The 20759-nt window shown below is 42.5% G+C and overlaps 1 protein-coding gene and 1 long non-coding RNA gene across 24 annotated transcripts in view; one reads left to right on the top strand and one right to left on the bottom strand.

Annotated features, from left to right (window-relative positions):
- LOC128335401 (uncharacterized) overlaps nucleotides 1–182 on the top strand; it is a 119690-nt gene extending 119508 nt beyond the window's left edge. Inside the window, exon 3 of the long non-coding RNA XR_008311606.1 lies at nucleotides 50–182. This is a non-coding gene — a long non-coding RNA (uncharacterized LOC128335401). The remainder of the gene's footprint in view (nucleotides 1–49) is intronic.
- The window catches only part of TENM1 (teneurin transmembrane protein 1), a 1198498-nt gene that overhangs the window by 393687 nt on the left and 784052 nt on the right, over nucleotides 1–20759 (bottom strand). The window lies entirely within an intron of this gene.

Raw genomic sequence — 20759 nt, 5'->3', positions numbered from 1 at the left:
AGGATACAAATGAAGTTCATAATCACATAGCTTGCCTGTTCTCTTCCAGAGATCTGCTGTAACACAGTGGATAAGAGGCTGAGCTATGAATCTGGACTTCCTCAGTTCAAATCTCCAGGAAGTCGTCAAGAACCCACTAAGTGGCCTTCAAAATGCCACTCACACTCAGCTCCACAACTGCAACAAGGGAATAATAATATTTACCTTTTAGGTTGTAGTAAGCATGACATTAGGATAATAAATGTGATGCACTTTGAACAGTCAGAAAAAGTGCTCTGCAAATTTTTTAAAAGTGTTATGCACACTGCAGCCCAAGCTATGGATGTGGAAAAAGTGATTTACCCATCAGATGACTATGGGAGATTTTGTAATATACCCAAATTAACTGCTCTCAGTAACTGTAAAATTTTGATTTTAATGGTATAGTTACATGTACCTTGTACAGCCTTATGGCATGTAATAAGCAATAAAACTGATTTACAGATGAGTTTTATGGTTATTGTACAAATAGTAAATTTTAATAATTGGTCCTATGTTTATATAAAGCTATATGAGATTCTGGGGTGGGGGGATTTTTATTTTTTATTTTTAATGGTAAGCATTACTACTTTCCAAGTTAAATATCACAACTGGCAGCATTTCTAATTTTAAAAAAATCATATCCATGACAATCTAAAGTTGCAATCCAGTGCACACTGTCTTATAAGCACCACTGAACACAGTGAGCCTTACTCCTGAGTAAACATGCATGGGATTGCAGTCTGTCGAGAGAGAGTTTGTTACAGTAAGTTCCAATTGATACTTTGGAACTAAACTATAGGGTCAGATCAAAATGACAGCGAGTAGAAATAGAAAGAATCGCCCATGCTGTTCTCCGATTGCTTAAGGGTTCCATGAAGTGCTCTAACAGGGAGGCTGAACTAGTGGGTAGACCATAGCTCAGTGTTTGCTTTGGAGATGGAGCCATTGCTTGGTGGAAGAGCATCTGCTTTGCATGCAGAAGGTCCCAGGTTCACTCCCTGGCAGCATCTCCAGGTAGGGCTGAGAGAGACTGCTGCCTGAAACCATGAAGAGCCACTACCAGTCAGTGTAGACCAGGTCTGTATAATATAAGGCCCGGTGACCAGATCTGGCCCACGGGGACTTTTTTGCTGAACCGCAGGTAGAAATATCCTGCAGCAACAGCACTCAAGAAAGGCAGACAATCACCATTTGGGTCAGTTACAGTGACTAAACAGGAACAGGGCCTATTTTCTGGCTACTATCTCTAGTTAAAACTGTAGGTCCCTTGACAAAGGGAAAAGATACACCAGTAATGAATAATTGCTTTCATTAATATATGTCATAATTATTTTCAGTGTATTGCTCTGCTGAAAATTGACCTCGGCCCTCGGTTACCATGTCGTGGTTGGTTCCAGCCCACCAGGGCATTTGAATTGTGCAGCCCTGGTGTGGACAATATTAAGCTTGATGGACCATTCATCTGACTCGGTACAAGGCAGGTCCCTATGCGCCTATGTAAATAACACAGGCAGAATGCCATCTTTGGATTTAGTTTTTCTAGTGCATGGCACAAGACAATCCTTTTGTGAGCAGAACACCCCCTTTGGAGCCAATCCAATAAAACACACATTTTCCCACAAAACCCTGAAAAAGAGGGTTTTTTGGCATTTGGTCTTTGGAGCAGTACATGACGTGGTGAATTCATCTGCACCTATTCGAGCTCCCCTGCCCCTCTGTCCATACATTGACGGGGTCCTCATTCTCTCTCGGATAGTTTTTCCTTGATCAAGACCTTTTGTGTGTCCTTTCAAGAACTGTCATGGTATAAACAGAAAAACTGTTTTCCAGATAGATACATCTTTTAAATCTAACTTAGCGTCTTTGGATAGCACTGCCATTCTTTCCCAGACAGAGTTGTAAAAAGGCAAAGTGAAAAGAACCAACAACAACATGGTCATAAGCCTAACTTTTGACAACACGAATGTCACACTGGAGTGTCTCCCCCTCTTTATCCCCACTCCTCATCTAAATTCAGATTGTAAGCACACAGGACAGGGACTTTTCCAGTATAATTGTACACCAGGGTTCTTCACTGAACACTGAATACTCATTGAACAGCCCCCATCAACCCGGAGTGCAGCCCCTGACTAATCGTTTATTGGACCTGTGTGAAGCTCTGGCTGAAGCTGAATACTCTGCACAGTACCCCTGGCACCACACGGAGACAACCAATCCTGCCGTGCAACCCTGCTCTTTGCACAGTAGTGTTGAGGCAGACTCAGTTTTATGGTCAAGAAATGGTTAAAGAAAGTCTGCATAAACCAAGCTGCTCTAATTACAAATTGCTGACAGCATAAAAAACTCCTGTCCACTTGTTGGTATGTAGACAGGGGGCTCCTTTGCTATCTGTTAGATAACAAACTGCTGGCTGGCACTCACTGAAGGCCACAGCTGCAGGGAGTGAAATATTTGTAGTAATATGCAGGGAGAAGGAGGGGGGAAATGCTTAGTTATAGTTTAGTAGGGAAATTGTCTGATTGGTAGTAATTGTTAAGATGACAATTAAGTGATGCTTACCAACGAGAATTTTACCCACTATATGTAAATTGTTATGTGTATAAAAGGCGAGGCCGCAGTGTGATCGGGGTCTCAGCCTTTGGAAATTATTCCGCTGGGGCCATTTGCCGGCAAATAAATAAATCTGCTTTCTCTCACCTTGGTGTCAGTCTTTGTCACAGAACCCGGGGAATTTCTCCTTCAGTGTGCTGTGTGTAAGTTAAATGCTTTATGGGAAATCGAGTCCTTTGGAGCCCCTGCCCCATCCTGGAAGGTGTGTACTGAGTGCTGGGAAGTATAGCCCTTTGCAGTGCTTTCCTCCTAGAGCATGGGTGGGGCAAACATGCCCCTCCCAGCTGTTGAACTACAACTCCCAATCACAGTTTACTGTGGCTAGTGATCATGGGAGCTGTAGTTCGGCTGGAGGGCCAGGTTTACCCACCGCTGCCCTAGAGCTCTTAGGAGAGGTCTCCATCTCTCTTAAAGGGCCCTCCCTGCACTGATAAAAGCACAGTACTGTGTGGAGGTCAGCGCAGTTGGAAATTGTTCTTACATTCAAGGGGGTTTTTTTTGTACAGTGGTCCCCACTTGAAAAAGTAGTGAAGATCACTGTTTTACAGTACGCTAAACAGTACAGTACACAGCAGTGTTCCCTCTAACAAAAAAAATCCCAGATGTTCTTGACTACAACTCCCAGCATCCTCAGCCAAAGCCCACTGCAGCTAGGGATTCTGGGAGCTGTAGTCAACAGCATCTGGGATTCCCTCTTACAGGGAACACTGGTACACAGTATACAGTACTTTATACACCTAAGGCTGTACATTTTACACTGCTCTGGGCTCCTTGGAGGAAGAGCGGGATATAAAATGTAAAATAAAATAAAATAAAATAAAATAAAATAAAATAAAATAAAATAAAATAAAATAAAATAAAATAAAATAAAATAAAATAAAATAAAGGCAGATGTTCTTATACTACCATGTTAAGTTTCACATACTGCAATGTTGCTTTAACAGAAACCTTTAGGAAAACAATAGTTTGGTCACAATGCATTTGACATATTTTCAAGGTGGAACTGAGATACAGATGTTGACAGGGAGACTTAAGATATTAAGCAACCTTCTGTCAACTTCAGCTCTGGCTCAGTTTGCATAATGTAGCCTAAAATCCTAGTCTCCGCCATGACACAAAATGCAGTGCTAAACAGCCACTTAATAAATTAAACGCTTTTCACTGAAGCAACTTCAATCTTAGTTACCAAAGATTATTACTGTTCACAAATACTAATTAAGAGCAATAAAAGAATGGGAGACCACACTTATTTGGCCGTTTATTTGAAAATATTTTATTCCAAGCAAGCCTCCTTGGGTGTCACATATAATTGCCTTTGAAGATCCTGTCTACTGGAACATGCATTTCATCATTATTTTTTAGCCTTGTTACATCAATCACCTCAACTGTTATAGAAAGTTTCTGGGCTGTGAAGTGATAATTTGTTCCAGTGGTATTAATGAGGCAAGAAGTGGTCTTGAGGGATTCGGCAGTCAGTCACTTTACAGACAGCAGTAGATGGAGGTAGAGCTTAGCATGGGGGCCCACAGGAGTCTGTATTCACTGTTCAAATTCCACACATTCAGGGGGAAATGCTGTAGGGGAGAATCTGAGCCAACCCCTTTACTTAGCAGAGAAACCCAGTTTGGTGAGCTCAGGGAGGAGATCTGGAGGCAATTGCTTAAAGTCTAAAATAGGGATGGGTATGACTCAAATTCCAAAAATAACTATTTGAATTCAAACCTAATTGCCTTTAGTCAAATTAACTGCACATCCCTAATCTAATACAAGTAAAAATTTATTTAAAGAAGTTACAGAGTTAGCTAGAAAGCCTGTACCCTGTGTTAGCTACCTCATAGTGGAAGGAAGAAGAATGAACAGAGAGAACACAGAAGAAGGGAGAATACTAAGACTATCAGTCTACCAATCACAAGAGACTTGGAGGGAGAGGGAGAGAAATACAAGAATCAAGATGGAAGGGGGCTATCCTATACTCTGTCTCCACTCCTAATGTCCCTAGTGGCCAGTAGCAAGTTTTGGTGTTGAGAGTCGACGCCTATGTTGGTCACATCTCCAACAAATTCTCCAACTAAAACCAAGACTCCAGAGTCATCACAGCATCTCAGAGTCTGGGATGGAGCAAATACAAGGAGTGTGCCTAGGCACAGCACCTAGGAGTGTTAGAAACAAGTATCAAAATCTCCAGTCACAATCTGTACTCACCCAGTTTCTCACCAGGCAAACCATGACTTCTCAGCTTACTGTTTTGCTCTGTAGGGTGGTGGCTAGGATTCCTGAGAGCTGAACTAGATATTAAACCAGCCGATGTGGAAATTTGTGGGGCTGGGAGACACGGCAGGAGAAGAAACAGAGGGCAAGAGGGAAGCAAGCTTAACCCTTCTTATGTCTGCTGATTCTCCATGAAACACGCTCCTCGGGGCTTTCAAACCCCTGGTGGTTTCTAAAGTACTCCCCACTTAAGCTAGGCTCTGAAACCAAAGTGAGCCCAGTTAGGAAGAATTTGTAGAAAAGAAGCTGTGGGCAGGAACAGAGTTAAGCACACCCCACCCACCCAGTGGCCTGAAAGCTGCCTCCAACCTCCACAACAGCACCATGAGGGGAAAACAGAATTGCAAACATATGCTGCCTTAACAACAAATATTTTTGCCCTATGATAATCTCTGTGAAGAATTGCATAACCGAGTAATAGTTATAGATTGGACTTCAGTAGTATTTCGCTTTGGCCCAGCATTTTAAAGAGAAGGTCATTGTCTCTACGAGCCCTACTGTAGAGACCATCCAGGGAGGTCCATCTGCAGTCACCACTGACTTGTCTGGTGGCTACTCAAGGACGGGTCTTCTTCTCTCTTGACACCCTGAGACAATAGAATAGGCTCTCTACTGAAATAAGAGCCTCCCCATCTCTGGCAGCTTTGAAGAAGACTCTCAAGACACATATATTCACCCAAGCTTTTTAACTTGAATTGCCATCTTAAACAGATTTTAATGTTTTGCATTGCTATTGTAATGTGTCTTATGTTTGCTGTAAACCACCCAGACACATGAATTTGGGGCAGTATACAAATATACAACAAACACACATAAAATTTAGACGTTTCCTTAATCTGATAAAGTTGTTGTACACCGCCCAGAGCCTCTGGATGGGGCAGTTTATAAATGTAATAAATAAACAATAAATACATAAATAGATGATGATGCACCCAAAATTCATCCAAGTTACAAGCTTTTAAAATAAAACAAGCATTGGGTCATACCTGCTCTTTAAAAAACCCACAAGTTGTAGGGCCATGGCACCCTAATAACCTGAAAACATTTAAATGGAATTGTGCTGTCTTCCAAAGCACCAGAGCTGCTGCTGCTGCTGCTGCTTCCATTACGAATATTTATATACTGCTTTTCAACAAAAGTTCTCAAAACGGTTTATATAGGAAAGTGGTTTACATAGAAAAATAATAAACAAATATCTAAACACTCTAAAGAGAAACACAAGGTAGACACCAGCAACCACCAACAGAAGAATGTTGTGCTGGGGTTAGATAGGGCCAGTTGCTCTTCCCTAGATAGACAGATAGAGTAAAGTGTGCCGTCAAGTCGGTGTCGACTCCTGGCAACCACAGAGCCCTGTGGTTGTCTTTGGTACAATACAGGAGGAGCTTACCACTGCCTCCTCCCGCGCAGTATAAGGTGATGCCTTTCAGCATCTTCCTATCTCACTGCTGCCCAGTATAGGTACCAGCAGGGATTTCAAACTGGCAACCTCATGCTTGCTAAGCAAGTCATTTCCCGCTGTGCCATTAGGTAGCTAGAAGAAAGATAGCTGTATAACCCAGTTAGCAGAGGACTATACTGCAGCATGTCAGATGACCAGCAAATGACTAGTCTGAGCTGGTTTGAGGACACAGTGGGAGAACGTTCCAAGTCTATGATGGGAGCAGGACTCTAACACGTCAGAAATCTAAACAAACAAACTTCTAAACAATCTAAAGGGAAGCCCATATTATTCGGTCCCATGCAAATCAGACCACAATTTTTTTTAATGTAATGTCAGATTTTATTCTTTATACAAATTGGGAGAATTATGGTTGTCTTCTTACCTCAGAATGGCCACTAATGGAGTAGCGGGGAAACAACTTGACTAGCAAGCCAGAGGTTGTTGGTTCAAATCCCCGCTGGTATGTTTCCCAGACTATGGGAAACACCTATATCGGGCAGCAGCGATATAGGAAGGTTCTGAAAGGCTTCATCTCATACTGCACAGGAGATGGCAATGGTAAACCCCTCCTGTATTCTACCAAAGACAGCCACAGGGCTCTGTGGTTACCAGGAGTTGACACCGACTTGACTGCACACTTTACTTTTCTTACCCCAGATAATATTAGAATGTGGGTGGATTGATGAATCGGGGTTTGTCATATGATGTTTTGCTGTTTGTGTTTGGATTAATTTTGTTCTGTGCTATAAAATAAAGAGAAAAACAAGGCAGACACCAGCAACCACCAATAGAGGGATGGTGTGCTGGGGCTGGATAGGAACAGTTGCTCTCCTCCTGTTAAGAATCACCACTCCATAAAATGCAATTCTTTTAATCCATGGATTCCAAAACAATATGAACTGTACCATACTACGATATGGTGTTCGACTAGTTTATTTTACTCTGGCAAATTGAATGCAATTTCAAAAGTCTCACTGACATGGAAACTATCAAAACAGAAGTGCTACCAAGCCAAAAAAATAAAAAAGAGTAATAATCACTCACTCTTTTGAGAATGATGTAAAGAAACTGTGCTGTGTTGGTGTTAAAGAATCCCCAGTATGCTACAACTGGAACTGGTACATCTGTAAACAGCAGATGGCTTGTGTTGAAATGAGAGTGCATAGAGTATTTTAAAAACCACACATTCCTAACGCAATTCTGCAAGTTTGATTCCAATGTTCTCTCAGATTACAGAGTGTTAGCAGATCTGTCAAAGCAGACTTTATCTGTGCTGGCAGCCAATCCCACATTGAAATCTATGGGACATATGTCTGGACAACTTGTCTTCCAACATAGATTCGATGGAACTAGAGACCCTTATTTTGCATGACGTGACAGCGTCACTCAGCACAGAGGGACAACAAGCAAGCTGTTTCCAAGGAACCAAGAGCTGACACACCCTTAGAAGATTTATGAAATATTGATGTCAGACTCTTCATTTCTCTATCTCTAGCTCCCCCCCCGCTTTTTTTTTTTTACATAAAGGAGTGCCATACAAAAATAACAAACAAACCAGTGCAAAAGCTGCTTAGCAAAAGGTGATGCACCCCCACCGAACCCTTTGCAATCTGAATAAAGCCAAGTTCCCAATGGAGCCAAAAGGACCTCTGAACCCTCAAACCCCTCTGGAGGGCAATGAGGCTCAAGTCCCAAGACTGTTATGCAGATTCGGCACAGGAGAAGGAAGGGGATTGGAAATAAAAGTCCAAATGTTATTATGCCCTCACACAAATCTATGGTGCAGCCACATTTGGAATACTGCATGCAGTCCTGGTCACCGTACATTTTAGAACTGGAAGAGGTGCAGGGGGAGAGCAACTGGCCCTATCCAGCCTCAGCACAGCATCCCTCCAGTGGCTGTTGCTGGTATCTGCCTTACGTTTCTTTTTAGATTGTGAGCCCTTTGGGGACAGGAACCATCTTAATTAATCATGTGTTATTCATTTTTCTATGTTAACTGCTTTGAGAGCTTTGGTTGCAGAGCAGTAGATAAATATTTGTAGCAAAAGAGGGCCAGCAAGATGATCAGGGGCCTGGAGCACCTTCCTTATGAGGCAAGGCTACAGCATCTGGGGCTTCTTAGTTTGGGAAAGAGACGAATACAGGGAGACATGATAGAAGTGTATAAAATTATGCATGAGTAGAGAGTCGGCAGAGGGAATTGTTCTCCCTCTATTTTCTTGTGTTTCAGAAGTAGGGCATGCCAGGGGAGGGGAAGGCGTGGAGGCTATATCAAAGCCATCACGCCCTCCGGTCCTTCTCGCATCCAAGGAGACCCCAGTAACTCTCCCAGCGCTGGCCAGTATTTGCTCTCAAACGGAGCCATGCGGCCCCATTTGGGAGTGAAGCCACACACCCTGCAACTGACAGGGGATGTGGCTGGGGTGCCAGGCACAGCCCGATTGGTGACGGCCTGGGTTCTTTGAACCCGTCCACTCAATGCTGTCTCCGCCCCTGCTTGTGACTTTAACAGCAGAAATCAGCAAACAGAACTTTTTAGAGAATGGAGATATACACACACACACACACACACAGACACAGACACCTCTGCTAATGTATGCAAGTCACACTGTTGCCAAGGGCAGTGCTATAGAGGCTGTTCCACAAGGACTGAATTAGATATTGCTTAACGAAACGGCAAGTATAATTCAGCTTTTAAAACAGTCTTTCCCTGTACAACTCTACAAAGGTGACATGCCCAGGTCTGCAAGTTGTAGTATAGCAAAGCTCGAGTTTATTCCTTCCTTTTCTATTATATTTGACTTTTTTAAAATAAAAAAGGGAGGCGTATTTATTCTACCCTTAAATATTCATGTTCAGACATTCACTGAATATTTGTACTGTCAGATACCATCCCTATTCTGAAAGAACCATAACAAATTATTCAAGTATATCACACTGGCTCCTTCTCAGAATAAAAATGCACTATAAATGTAAAATCATTTATTTTGTATAGCACATAGGCTATTACGAAGTCACAACAATCAGACAAAAAACAAACAAACAAAAACTAACCCAAAATTATACTCATAAAATTCCTGATTAACAATATGCTATGCCATGTAACCTGCTCCTAGATTATGTTAAGTGTATGTTAAGGTACCTACAAAAGAGAAAAACCTCAGAGTTTTCACCACCTATGCAACAGTGAAACCAGTATAAGCATATGCTGCTTATTTATTTATTTATTTATTTAAACATTTTTATACCGCCCAAAACTTACGTCTCTGGGAGGTTTACAACAGAATAAAAAATATATAATTTCCTTTTAAAAAACACATTAGGACAACTAGTCTAAAACCAAGACCAAGGACCCCAATGGAATGGACACAATAAAGCTGCAAAAATAAACAAAACTTAAGGAGAGGAGAACTGGTCTTGTGGTAGCAAGTATGACTTATCCTCTTTATTAAGCAGGGTCCTCTCTGGTCTGCATCTGAATGGGAGACAACATGTGTGAGCACTGTGAAATATTCCCCTTAGAGGATGGAGCCACTCTGGGAAGAGTACTTGCCTGCTTGTATGCAGAAGGCTCCAAGTTCCCTCCCTGGCATCTCCAAGATGGGAGAGACTCCTGCCTCCAGCCTTGGAGAAACCGTTGCCAGTCGGTGTAGATCAGGCATCCCCAAACTGCGGCCCTCCAGATGTTGCTGAACTATAACTCCCAGCATCCCTAGACACAATTTTTTGTGGCTGGGTTTGTGGAAGTTGTAGTTCAGCAACATCTGGAGGGCCGCAGTTTGGGGACGCCTGGTGTAGATAATACAAAGCTAGATGGACCAAGGGTCTTAACTTTTTTCTTTTAACTTTGTAACTAATGTTTTAACTTTTACTCTTTCATTTATTTTGTTTTAAGTATTTATTTATTTAGTTAATTAGATTTATATGTCGCCCTACTCCCATAGGACTCAGGGTGGCTTACAAGCAAACGTACCCAACAACACAATTTCATAAAAATATATCTTACATAGCCTCAAACCACAACCCCATACAATACTCATTCCACATGACATAATAACCATGGATTACAAGATCACTCTTATGACCAGCTATCGCAATGAGCTCAGGGGTCACATACCTAGTTAAAACTACTTTTTAAAGTTATTTTTGTTGTCATTTATTTTAACTAATGTTTTAGCTTTTTGTTTGTTGTAAACCGCCCAGAGACACGAGTTTTGAGCAGTATAGAAGTGTGTCAAATAAAAATTTATTTTATTTATTTATTTAACATCTTTTTATGCCGCCCAAAACTTACGTGTCTGGGCGGTTTACAACAAGATAAAAACAACATTAAAACATTAGTTAAAAACAAAACAAAAAAAAGAAATTTAAAACAATTTAAATTTTTTAAAATATCCTAAAACAACATTAAAAACAATCAAAACAGTATCAGTTAAACAAACAATAAAAAGGGGTCTGACTCCGTATATGGCAGCTTCCTATATTTCTATACGTGCTTGACCGGAGCTACTACTTCTGATTCAGCAAGGCCCTATCTTGCTCTGGGTAGCTGATGCAGCCTTCTTGGCTTCCATAAAAGCAAGCCACCCTGTTTAAGTTTCAATCACTGGAGGAAAACTGGAAATCAAAGAAAGTGAATGAGCACCAAAAAGCTCACATCTTCTGGATAGTGATCATGAGGGGCTGACTTATGCCGCCTCCCCTAGACCCAGAGATAGGCTCTCCAGCTGCTGGTGAACTACTACAGGGCTACACAACTTCAGCCCTCCTACAGATGTTGGACTGCATCTCTCATGATCCCTGACCATTGGCCACTGCAGTCGGGGATGATCAGGGTTCTAGTCCAAACACAGTCAGGAGGGCCCAGTTGTGCAGCCCTGAACTCCCATCACCCACCAGCCACAATGTGTTCAATAACAGCTGGAAAGTCAAGGTTCCCTACTCCTGCTCTAGACTCTATAGGACTGGTGCTTTTTAAAAATAATACAAGTGACTGCCCTAACCCGAATACAAATACGACAAGTATTTATAGACCGCTTTTCAACACAAGTTCCCAAAGTGATTTACATAGATATAAATAAATAAAGATGGCTCCCTGTCCCCAAAGGGCTTACAATAAAAAAGGAAACAGGGTAGATACTAGCAACAGACCCTGGAGGGATGCTGTGCTGGGGACGGAGAGGGCCAGCCGCTCTCCCCCTGCTAAATACAGAGAATCATCACTTTGAAAACGTGCCTCCTCGCTCAGCAGGGGAAATCTCACTCCTCGACCATCCTTCAGGGCAGGATGGCAATACAGCAGTCCTACTCAGGAAATACTGTGTAAAGTGATTGTAAGGGATGTAGCTAAACTGCATGTCTTGTTGCTTGCAACTGGCCATAGCATGTCATTTTCTATAAGAGTGGAAGGTGACAAAGGCAGGTGCACTTGGAAGGAAGTATTCCCATTCTGCAGTCACTGCAAAAGGAGGAAAAAAGCTGGTTTTGCAGTAGCAGGCATGAACTATCCCATTTGCTAAGCAGGATCCACCTTGGTTTACATTTGGATGGGTGACTGCATGAGAGCACCACTTGCTGTAAGATACTCCCTGGGGTTGCAGTCCAGTGGTAGAGCATCTGCTTGCATGCAGAAAGTCCCAGGTTCAATTCCTGACAGCATCTTCAGGTAGGGCTGGGGGATACTCCTGCCTGAAACCTTGGAGAGCTGCTGCCAGTCTGTGTAGACAATACTGAGCTAGATGGACCCAGGGTCTGACTCAGTAGAAGGCAGCTTCCTATGTTGAAGCACTCAGTCTTTTTCTATTTAAATATTTTCTAGAGCTTGCTATTCTAAACTAAAGGTAAAGTAAAGGTAAAGGGTGCCGTCAAGTCGATTTCAACTCCTGGCACCCACAGAGCCCTGTGGTTTTCTTTGGTAGAATACTGGAGGGGTCTACCATTGCCTCCTCCTGCGCAGTATGAGACGATGCCTTTCAGCATCTTCCTATATTGCTGCTGCCCAATATAGATGTTTCCCATAGTCTGAGAAACATACCAGCAAGAATTCAAACTGGCAACCTTCTGCTTGTTAGTCAAGCATTTCCCCTCTGCGCCACTTAAGGTGACGGCTTATGATGAACTAGTTCGGTCTTTTTATCTGCTTCCTTGATGACTCTTCTAGCATTTGTATTTCTCATTTCTTATCTCCGGAACTGTAAGTGCTAGAAACCCGAAAAAGCAAACTGAGGCTCCAAAAATTTCAGCAGGTTTCACAAACTCCATGGGATTACTCTGTGGCAATGGAACATGGGCTACCCATTCTTAACATACAGTGACTGAAAAGAGGCTGGGCCAAGATTTTTCTCCATTAAGGATCTTTCACTGAAAGTAAGATATTCCCCCAAAAGTTCTGAAGAATTCTATGTCTTTCCAAACACTGTGGAAGAGTCTGGTAGGACTGTTGTTCAGAATATTAGCTGGGAAACATCCTGGTATCTTGAAGGAAAACGCCAGGGGCAGCCCTTTTATGAGGCATGGCGAGGTAGCCAATTTGTTATGGGGCAGCTAACAAATAAAGCTTATTGTTGTTAGGACCACAGGAAGCTGCCTTCAGTGGAGTCAGACCCTTGGCCCATCTAACTCGGTACTCAGGGTCTACACTGACTGGCAGCAGCTCTCCAAGGTTTCAGCAACACATCCTTCCCAGCCCTACCTGGAGATGCTGCCATACCTCTGAGCTACAGCGCCATCCCCCTCAGGCAATGGATTACTGGAGCACCAGTGAAGTGGCAAAGTGCCCTTCTGCTCCCTGCTTTTATTAAAGAGGGGGAAGAAAGGTGCACACATGGTGTGGGGCAGCACATGGTGTGGGGCTGAGAGAGAAGCCACTGCCAGTTTGTGAAGACAATACTGTGATAGACCAACCAATGGTCTGACTCGGTATATGGCCGCTTCCTATGTTCCTATCTGGCATTCTGCCTCAGGGACACTACAGCCTTGAGCCGCCCTTGGGAAACAGATAGATAAATTTTATTTCAGTCATTGTCCAGGGAAGCCTTGGGAAACAGCGCAAGGTAACCTCCGTGAATTTATATTTCTTAATCTGCCATTCTCCTGTGTTGTAAATATGCCTAGTGCACTTGATATTTTGTCAAAATATAATAATGCACGGAAAGAGAGCGTTTGCTATACTGGAGTGAAGCATCATCACACACCAGGCAGATACAGTTGCAAAAGGGCTTTCTGGGCAGCAGAAGTGGATTGGTTTCGGTGGCATTAAGATGCAAGAGAGGCTGAACAGCATGAGAGGCAGCAAAGCAGGAGTTCTGTGACAGCCGAAAGGTGTTCTCTTGGAAAGAGACATCTCAGGGGGAAGGATGCTTCTGTTTCACCAGAGAGGACATTAATCTACTCTTGTAGAGCTGCTGCAGTTTAGCAGAGTTTAGGATCCACAGCAAAGCTGCAGGCACAGCCATATAACACACAACCTTAATCTTCTTAATTCTGACAAATTGCTGGCACAGATTTGTTTCCAAATACAGGGATCAGCCCAGGCTTATGAACAGCCACTGACCCAGAACCCAGAACATAAAAATTATGCTTTTCCCACTCCACACTTCCATTATCATTTCCCATTAGCACTGCAGATGCTAGATTCCCATGTGTACACTTCCACAACATAAACCCCATTGCACCAAAAAATAAGTTAACCCTCAGCTTAAATGCATCATCCTCATTTATTGATTTTGTTTAGATCGTAGCAAAAATAGAAAGTAGTATTTCAGCTATACATTTAATTGTTGTGTTTTAGACTGTAAACTGCCCAGAGATTTGCATATGGGACAGTATAGAAATGTGCAAAAAATAAAATAAAAGCAGGAGCAAAGTGGTGGACCAGTACAATACACACACCAGTTATACTTGTTGGGTTCCCCTCAACTACTCACAGAATCAATTGGATCAACGACCACAGAATTAAAAAGCCTGAACAGTCAGCAGCAGCAGATGCAACTCAACATGGAAACAGCAGTGTGTGACGTAGAAAGGGAAAAGTAGTCAGACAATTGTCTGGGATTTCTAAAAAGAGAGACAATCAGGCTGAGACTTTACAGGCACAACGAACTATCCCTGTAGGTTCTTCTGGAGCTGAACAAATCGGCTGTTTTCTTTCCAAGGGCATATGGCTTCAAAGATGGATTAGACTCAGGAGGGCTTAACTAGATTCGATTAAGTCCTGCTCAGGTGTTTTAAAAAGTGGGCACTGCAGCCAGGTATAGGGTCCCTGGGAGCACACCAGCAAGGCCCTACTCCCACAAGGGGAAGGAATGATTCTTGAGCCAGCCCCCAAACCCCGCTTCCCTCTACTGCCCTGTGGACTCCCACAAAATCTGCACAACCTCCCAACACTCTAGGACAAATTCCGAGCAAGTCCAAAGAGCTCTGGAAGAAATGGAAGATGGATGAAAATTGCCTTCTATATGTAGAATGGAAGGTATTCCATTCACAGAAATGCTAGCCAGGTTGTTGATGTCCATTAATGAAGGTTCTTTACTACCTGTTGTATGCCACATGTATTCTGTACAAGCCTATCCTCAGTTAGCTTTAATGCTGAGAGAGACTGCTCTTTTGGTCAATTTATACTAGAAAAGCATAGTTAACCTACACTATGTGCTATCAGTAAATTCAATATATAAAACCCCTGCATTGTCTGCAATGTGTGACATTTCAGGCTATACATGGCTTGCTGCCTTTGAGTTCATACGTATGCACTTGCTTTAATTTGCAACTCACACAAACCTTCTAGCAAGACATTCCCCAAAATGCAAAAAAAAAGAAAAAGTGATTTTACCAGGGACAATACCAAATGACAGAGAGGATCTAAGAGTATGAGGAGCATACTGAACAAACAGAATTTGGCCTTGACGTAAGTGAAACTCAGAATTAGAAAAATAGTAGAGATGTGGGCAAAATGAATTGTTTGATTTGTTTCAAATTTGAATTAAATTCAAATCTGGTCTGAAAATCCGATTTGAATTAGAATTGAACTAGAATCAATTCAACCCTGTTTCAGCACCTTTTTCTTTTTCACCAATCAGGGGGCCTAAATGGTTTTTCAAAGGTGCAAATGGCTCTTGAATCAAAAATTAAATTCAAATTTGAATTCACATCCCTAATAGGTAGAAGGGAAGACATAGGACTCACTCACACAATCATTTGAATCTAGGTTTCATGTGGGTTACTGACATTTGCATGACTGTGAGACCCCCCACACCAATGTGGGAATCTCAGATTCATCTGGGGGCATAAGCCATATTCGCACAATCATGCTAATGCTGGTATCACACATTAAATTAGATTCAAACGATTGTGTAAACCAGGCCACAGACTGAGGGAACAGCAAGCAGGAAGCAAGTCAACACTGTGGCACACAGAGCCTGCGCAGGAAGTTAAACAGACTTGTTCAATAAATAAATAAATAGGTTTTCTTCTATAACTCTAGATGGAATCTTAATTGGGAGTAGCACACATTTGCAAAAGGGTCTGTTGACATTATCCTAATGTCTTAAATATAATTCAAGTCTGTCATTGATCAATACAGATTTAAAAGGAGTATTGATTAAATGCAAGGCTTATTCAGAATTACTGCTGAGCTGACCATGCTAATTATCAATCATGGCAACACCTAATTTCAGAATAAGAACTGCACTACACAGTTATACTGGAGCCTTATCCTGCGATTTTGAATTAGGTATGAGGAAACAAACACATTTGGGGGAAACACACCATTGTTCTGTAGTGGGAATGTTTACTTGTATTAGCAATTAAAGCAATAGCTTTAAAAACATTTAAATTGACTAAAAAAGGTGCTGACAATCACACAGATGTGCACACACAATGTATTATTTTTAAAACAATATTTCTAAAGACTAAAAACTGCAGGTGCGGAACACTATCCTAGAAGGGACATTCTCTCATCTTTCACATGCTGGAGAGAATCGTCTTCTAAGATTATCTCTGCTTCAACAAATGTGTGCATCATTTAAAGACAAAGGAAGAAAATATCTTGCTTCAGGACTATTGTTTTTATGCATATGTAATCAATTAACTGTCTAAAACTCCTGCTTAATTAAGATTTCTTTAAACAGATGACAGCCCAATGTGCTCAATGGAAAACTCATGTTTGAAGATGTCCGAGTAAGCTAACAAAGTTATGTATGGCTATAGAAAGACTAGGACATGTTGTTTAGTGCATATGGCAACAGCTTAGAAAACAATTCAGTCTAAGTTTGAGTGTTATACAGCGGAACTTCACAAATCCCAGGCTCCAGGGAGTCATGACACCTAGAAATTTAACCATGGCACCTAGATTAGGATATTCAGAGGCAGAGTTATTTAATCAAATCTTTCTTTGTCCCAGGCAACTCTGTTTCTGTTCTAAGTATGTTACTTGTAAAGGGGATAAAGAGAAGCTCATCTCTCCTCCCATTCCACAGCGTCCATCACTAAGCCTCGTAATTTTGTCAAGTGTCCACTGTCTGGCTCTTAAACTCCAAAGGCAATCTGTCAGAGTCTGACGTACTGAATTCAGCACGTTCTGCGAAATATAATGTTATAATTTGCTAGATATGAATAGTTATTGGGTTCCATCTTGGAACAATTTTGGGACACACACACAGACCTTCCGTGTAACAGTAACACCTCTAAGGGACAGCTCCCTGAAAGCTCCCTGCATATTCACACCAACATCTAGCTCAGTGTTCTTCATTGCAAGGCCTGGGAGACCAGGGGTGGTCCCCAGAGACTCCTAAGTCTATGGGAGTAATCAGCTCTGCAACTACTTGTGAAGTAGAATACTCAGCACAGCCCCCCTTAAAATGAGTGGAGGTTATTGTTTCCAGAGCACAGTGCTGTGCTGTTTGTCCTGTACCGGTAGGCCTCTTTATAGAAAAACAGAGCTCCCTTGAGCCCCAGCACCACCTTGGAAGGCATGCATAGAACGCTGGGAAGTGTAGTCCTTTCCCAGTGCTTTCCCTCTATGGGGAAGTGCTGGCAAGGACTACACTTCCCAGCATCTTGTATGTATCTTTCAATAAGATGTGGGGGCACAAGAGGGCTCTAGGTAACTCAAGGAAGCCCTTACTCTTCCCCACTGGCACTGGGGAATGTGTAGCACTGCATAGAGCTCAGCATGGTGGGAAACTACCAAAGTGGCCCCTGTTTGAAGAATACTGAAAAACACTGATCTAGCTAGATAGTTTGACCTTTAGAGCAGCCAATCTTTATAGACAAAGTCCAATCTCTATATTAACAGAAGACTTTCATATTAAAAGAAAAGCATGTTGTAATGCAATAAGAACCCCAATGTGTCAGAGCAACAGGCAGTGCCAATTATGGCCTAACTATGGAAAGGAAAAAACCAACACAAATAGTCTGAACAAGGATTCAGTTCTATATTATAAGCAGTTCTTTGTATGAGGAAACAAGGGAAGCAACATGATTAGGCTAACTGTAAGAGAGCAGATGAAAATTAAAAACAAGACAGTGTGAATGATAGTTATGCGAGTTTAATAGTATTACTAAGAGAAGCAAAACTATTCACTCTGTTCCAATTTCCAGTTCAATGCTACATGTTTTTGAGTGGCAATGAAATATAATTGTGACTATTATAGTGTTGCAACAGAGCCACATAAATCACTTTACAGTAATATACTAGGCACGCTGCAGCTGATTTGCATTGGTATTAAAAATGCTACCCCCGCAAATCATGTTTTTTAAATCTCTCTCTCTCTCTCTCTCTCTCTCTCTCTCTCTCTCTCTCATTCACTCACTCACACACACACACACACACACACACACACACACACTAACACACTAACACACACACAGGTGCACCTAGGTAATTTTGGAGCCTGGACCTAAACACCTTTGGAGTCATCCACACCCACTGCTGCAAGTTAAGCATCACACCCCACCACACACACACAATTTTTAACACGTAGGTTACTGAGGACACAAACAGCAACTTAACTTATAAAAATGTAAGAATATAAAACAGGTACATTTATGCAAATATGCATGAGCAAAAACATTTCTACACACAACTTAATATATTCCCATCCCACATGTTTCTTTCCCCACTCCCTGCTCTGTATCTAAAGCAGAGGCCATGTTCGGCCCATGACCACACCACCTGGGACAGACTAAAGAAGATTTGCCCTAGTCTTCCACCCAGAAGTCCAGGGGTAACAGCCCCTCTGCACACACTTAAGCACAGTCAGGTTTGTTTGACTGATAATCCAGAAGTATTGTCAATGCTCACCCAATACACTTCCTGATAGGGCTATTAACTGATGTGCAGTAGATCTGGCATTTCCTCCTCTACTCTGGACCACAGAGAAAGGCAAAAGGGGTGAGCCAATCTCTGCACACTTCTGCAGTCCCTCCACCTATTATAGCCACGTCTGTTCCCTTCTTGGAGAATCCAAAGGATGACTCAAAACTCCTTGTAGGGGAGAATTTGCATCAACCCCATATTTAGGAGAGAACCCCAGTTTGATGAGAACAGAGCTCATAGAGGAGATCTGCAGACAATTGCTTAAAGTCTAGAACAAGCAAAGGTTCATTTTAACAAGTCAGAAACAAAGCTAAAAAGCCTGCACCCTGTACTAGCTACCTCATGGTGGAAGGAAAAATAAAGGAAAGGAGAAAACGAAGAAGAAGGGAGTGTCCTATGACTTTTAGTCAACCATTTGGGACAGACTTAGAGCAGATTCCTAGAGATGTACAACAGATACGATTCCCAAACAGGGACATGGTTTATTCAACTCGAGAACAGACTGACAATTTGAACGAGGGGGGTAGGAATTCAGAGAGAGGCTTCTCACCTTTGATCCATCCATCACCTGAACTTCCTCCCAGTGCTCTCCTGCATCCCTTGCCCCTGCCATTGGTGCCCATTAACCACAGACTCCAAGAAGACAGGAAGATAATTGAGAGGAATCACATTCTCTTCAAAACACTCTTCTCCTTACTCTCAGATTGGTTTCCCCTATGGCCCAACATAAATTCTGTTCTTGGTGGGCCTGCTAAGGGGTGCACAAACCAAGGTTTATGTATCAATTTGATGCTAACCAGTTTGGATGAGGTCCAAGCCGGTTCGAGACCGTAGGGAGAAGAGCGGTGAACACGAGCTTTAAGAAAAAGGAGAACAGGTCCTTACCTGCACTCTGCAGCCCCAAGCAACTTCCTGCTGGGGTGGTGCTCATCCCAAGCACCCCCATATGTGCTGGAGCATTTGCATGGTCAGCAACACCATACTGACCACACATATGGTGCCCGCACCATGCGCAGGTACTTGGGATGAGCACCACCCAGCGGGAAGTTGCATGGGGCTGCAGAGAGCAGGTAAGGACCTGCTCTCCTCTTCCATAAAGGTCCCACTTGCTACTCCCCACAGTGCTGAACCAGTGCTTGAAGTCCATGCATATCCTTGGGGTCTGCTCTTTTATCCCAAAACATGCATCTCGCACAGTTGCATTCTTTTTCTCTCTGTGTAAGCACACAGCATTTTTCCTAATTTATTTTATTTCCATTCAGCATCTCATTTAATTTTTTTTTAAGGCCCCAGCATAAGTTGGTGGTGCAGTTTTTGTTCTGGAATTAGACTTAATGGCATGGCTAAAATGTAAAGCAGAGCTGCTCAACTTTGGTCCTCCTGTAGAAGTTGGCCTACAGCTCCCATAATCCCTGGCTATTAGCCACTGTGGCTGGGGATTATGGGAGTTGTAGTACAAAAGCAGCGGGGGGGGGGCCGCTAAGTTGAGCAGGCCTGATGTAGAGCCTTATACCCATATTTACCCAAATCGAGGACAGCTTTGAATTTAAGATGAGCCCCTTCAAAAAATACGGGCCATATATAGGTTATACCATTTACTCAAAGGGAAGAGGAATCTGAGCTTAAAATAACCCTCCAATTTCTATCATCAAATAACTTGTGGGGGAAAACCCCATGAATTCAGGTAAATACAGTACTATTGAACTACTGGTCTATCCAGCTCAGTAGTTTGGTCATTGACCTATCCAGCTCAGTAGAGTCACCACTAACCAGTAGCAGGGGTTTTAGACAGGCGTCTTCCCCACCTAACACCAGAGGTTGAAACTTAGAGAGACTGCATGCATGCACAGCATGTGCTCTATGACAATGATGATCACTCCCCATGGCTTATTGCTTGACAGCCATATACCCCAGATAAAAGAGAGCCAGCGTGGTGTAGTGGTTAGAGTGCTGGACTAGGACTGGGAAAACCCAAGTTCAAATCCCCATTCAGCCTCATGATACTTGCTGGGTGACTCTGGGCCAGTCACTTCTCTCTCAGCCTAACCTATTTCACAGGGTTACTGCGAGGAGAAACTTATGTAGTACACTGCTCTGGGC

This window comes from Hemicordylus capensis, chromosome 11 (assembly GCF_027244095.1).
Source record: "Hemicordylus capensis ecotype Gifberg chromosome 11, rHemCap1.1.pri, whole genome shotgun sequence".
NCBI classification, from domain to species: domain Eukaryota; kingdom Metazoa; phylum Chordata; class Lepidosauria; order Squamata; family Cordylidae; genus Hemicordylus; species Hemicordylus capensis.
This window is presented reverse-complemented; position numbering and strand designations above follow the sequence as displayed.